The sequence below is a fragment of the Dasypus novemcinctus genome, chromosome 15, assembly GCF_030445035.2.
Source record: "Dasypus novemcinctus isolate mDasNov1 chromosome 15, mDasNov1.1.hap2, whole genome shotgun sequence".
Classification (NCBI taxonomy): domain Eukaryota; kingdom Metazoa; phylum Chordata; class Mammalia; order Cingulata; family Dasypodidae; genus Dasypus; species Dasypus novemcinctus.
In genome coordinates, this window is record NC_080687.1 from 80,267,774 (window position 1) to 80,271,709 (window position 3,936).

At 36.6% G+C, this 3,936-nt stretch overlaps 1 pseudogene; it reads right to left on the bottom strand.

Annotated features, from left to right (window-relative positions):
* Positions 1-2,294: 2,294 nt before the first annotated feature.
* Positions 2,295-2,393, bottom strand: LOC111765227 (U6 spliceosomal RNA; annotated as a pseudogene).
* Positions 2,394-3,936: the final 1,543 nt, after the last annotated feature.

A 3,936-nucleotide genomic window follows, 5' to 3' on the forward strand; every position in this document is an offset into this window, starting at 1 on the left:
GTTTGTTTCAGGTAACATCAGATATATAAACATAACTTTACTTGAATTTTACAGTTAATATTTTATGAGCAGCTCCCAACTCTCATCACTAAATATTTGTGGGGGAAACATTCTTTTCAGTGGTACAACATCTAGAAATACATGGGATGACATGTAGAATTCTATCTAGAAATTTAATTTATTAAACCACATGCTAGGTATTTAAATCACTTCTTTTTCCATGTTATTTATAATACTGCCATGAATATCTTTGCTTTTCTTTTTTTAATAATTTCCTTAGGATAGAGTCTTAGAAGTAGAATGTACAACATCACCTTACCTCTTTTTTCCAGCTCTGGACCACCCACCACCCACCTTCACATGTCCCCATACCCAAACTTGTACCCATGTATGATAAGAAGAAAATATCTTTTTTTTTTTAAAGATTTATTTTTTATTTATTTCTCTCCCCTTCCTCACCCCCCCAGTTTTCTGCTCTCTGTGTCCATTTGCTGTGTGTTCTTCTATGTCTGCTTATATTCTTTGTCAGAGGCACTGGGATTCTGTGTCTCTTTTTGTTGCGTCATCTTGCTGTGTCAGCTTTCCGCGTGTGAGATGCCACTCCTGGGCAGGCTGCACATTTTTTTGCACTGGGTGGCTCTTCTTACGGGGCACACTCCTTGCATGTGGGGCTCCTCTATGTGGGGGACACCCCTGCATGGCACAGCACTCCTAACACACATCAGCACTGCGTGTGGGCCAGCTTACCACATGGGTCAGGAGGCCCTGGGTTTGAACCCTGGACCTCCCATGTGGTAGGTGGATGCTCTATCAGTTGAGTCAAATCTGCTTCCCAAGAAGAAAATATCTTAAAACCTAGTTTTCTCTAAATTTTCCTCTAGAATCAAATCTATCCTCTTTACGAAGGACTTCAGTGCTCTCCTAATTAGGCCACCCTGTTTTTCATTATACCCTTAATCAAATACTGTGCTCTGCTTCAAATACTCTAGTCCTTGAACAAACCTCAATATTTCCTATCTTGGTGCCCTTTTACCACCATGGAACAGTTTTATCTTCTTTCCACTTAGTCAAACCCTACCCATTCTTCCATTCACTTTCTCTATACAATTTTTCTGAGCTTATATCGTACGTGGATATATGCTACCAAGGAACTATTAGATCACTCTTGTTTTTTCACTTTTTATTTTATTTTTGTACAATAACTATTTATTATTGTAAAGTTCCAAACTTTTAAGTAAAATTTGAAGAGGGAAAAGAGAAAAGCAAGAGACAAAATTAGGTAAAACCCAAAATATTCACAAAAAAATTGGCACAAACTGTATTGGGGAAAGGAAATTAAACTAGACTTGTCCAGAAATGGGAAAATCTTCCCAAGGAAGAACAAGGATGATGAACACCAGGCTAAAAGTCAGGTGGTCCCTGAGTACTTTTTGTCACTGTCCCTTGGGTGTTTGGCTCAGAGTATTTGAGTATTTCTAAAGCTCTTGGTAATGCTATCAAATACCACTAAAATATCTTCCCAGTTCTTATGCTTCGTGTGAGATGCTGAGGAGTGACCCTAGTGCTGGCAGGGATTGATGAAGTGATGCTTTGTGGTACTTCCCAACTGTCAGCATCTGTGAACTGACTAGAATCTCTGCACTTCCTATGTGCTTTTACACATCCACCAAAATGGCTAAAATGAGTCAGAAGATAACAATATTGGTGAGGATGGGCTGAAACTAAACTCTATTCCATGGTTGGTGTAAGCATAAGGTGTTAACTCTATTTGGAAAACTCTTGGTCAATATTCACCAAAGGTGAACATAGATATCTCCTATGACCTGTTGATACCTTTGGAGGAAAATACCCAATAGAAATGCTTGCACAGTTCCAGGAATACACATTTCCAGGAGTGCATATAACAGCATTATTCATAATTTCCCAAACTTATCAGTTTATCAACTGTTTATCAGTTTATCAACTACCCAAACAATTATCAACAATAGAAGGTAAAAATTGTAGCATGTTCCAACAATTGTAAACTTTCACCCTGTAAGTATGAATGATCCTTAAGTCTGTACACCTATATGGGTGAATATTACAAAAAGTGAAGCAAAAGAAGCCAAGTAAAAAAGGAATTATGATTTCATTTCTTGGAGTACAAAACCAGGTGGGATTAGTTGATGGTGCGAACAGACAGGACAGTATGATCCTTAGGGATATGACCTTCCTGACTCAAGGGGGCAACAAAAGGACTTTTTGGGTGCTGGGTTCCAGTAATTTTTAAAAATTTTCTAATCTACGTGGTAAATAAAAATATGGAATGCTTCACGAATTTGCATGTCATCCTTGCCATGCTAATCTTCTCTGTATCGTTCCAATTTTAGTATATGTGCTGCCGAAGCAAGCACAACTCCTGTTTTTTTAACTGCATCTTTGGCATGTGCCTCATGTAACACCTCTAGAAGATACCTCAAGGACTTACCTTGCATGGGTCATTAACTTCTATGAATACAGGATCTGCTCAGAGGTATTCGCTTCCCCACAGCCCCAGAAAGGTCAGCCCTAGACTACCTGAGCTTAAAAATATCCTCGGCCAAACCTTAACAGCAGGTGAACCAGGGAGACAACTGAAATGAGAGACAATGCTGGTAGCATTGTCTAAGTGATGGACCTAGAGCTAAAAGTTGGGGTGTTCGGCTATGAGAGAAGCAAGCAGAAGGAACCATAATCCAGGGCAAAGATGGCAAGAAGAGGTAAAATTAGAGATCAAGTGCCAGCCTCAACTCAACATATATATATACATATATATATATATATATTTTTTTTTTCTTTAAGGTAACTGTGTAAGTCGCTATTATATTTGAGTTATCTTGAATGGGTTTCTGTTTCATGTGAGTCAAAGGACCTTGAACAGTCTCCAACCTGGGGTCTGAGTGTTTTTGTTGTTGTTGTTTTGGTAGGAGAATATCCTATACTTATTATATTTTTTTCTCTCTCCTAAAGCATTGAAAGATTTGAGCAATTTCTTTAAAATTGTTTTTCTCTCATCACATTTGGGTATTCCTATTATAAAGGATATCCTTTCCAAAAATTCACATCATCTGTATATTTTCACAATTTCAGCATTAATATGGATCTGATTGGATTTGAGTCCCAGTCCTACCTCCTACTAGCCGTGAGATCTCTGTAGTGAGAGGATTAGATAAGAAGACTGCTAGAAAATGGTCCATTGGAATTAGAAACTATGATTAACCACCAGGAGAAGAAATTTGAGTTAGTGGTCTAATAATTACATTTATGGTTTTCTCACTGAGCAAGTACTATGCATAGAATAAAGTTATAGAATTTTAAATAAAAGACAATATCATCAATAAAACACAAATATTACTACATTTTGGGTTTGGAAGATACAGTACTCAGGTACAATGTATATTTATGTAAAATACCATTTAACAGAAAACAAAATAGATGGAAAATTGATAAATGAGACATTGTTGAATAAAATAAAAAATAAGATAAAATCTCTAATGTAATGTATTGCCCAGCTTTGTTATAAATGTTCACATTTGACATCTTCATTTGGATAGTAGTAAGAGCTAACATTTAGAATTCTCACTGTATGCTCAGCATTGTACTTGCTTATTACATGCATTATGTAAACACACATAGTCCTGTGGTATAAATTTGGTAATATTTTCCATTTTACAGAAAAGAAAATTGCTTTAGAGAATGAAATTATTTTTCCAAAGAAATGAACACAAATACTCTGATTTATATTCATGTCAGATTATATCTCTTCATTTAAAACTCCCTTCCAACATTTAAGTGAATGAGAAAACAAAATCTTATATATGTAATGTGGTTTCTTGCTCAACCTGCTCGTGTGGGATCTCCAGAGCCTTGTAAAGTTCAACCTAGCTATTTCTGGCAGTTTCCAGAGGGTGTTTCACA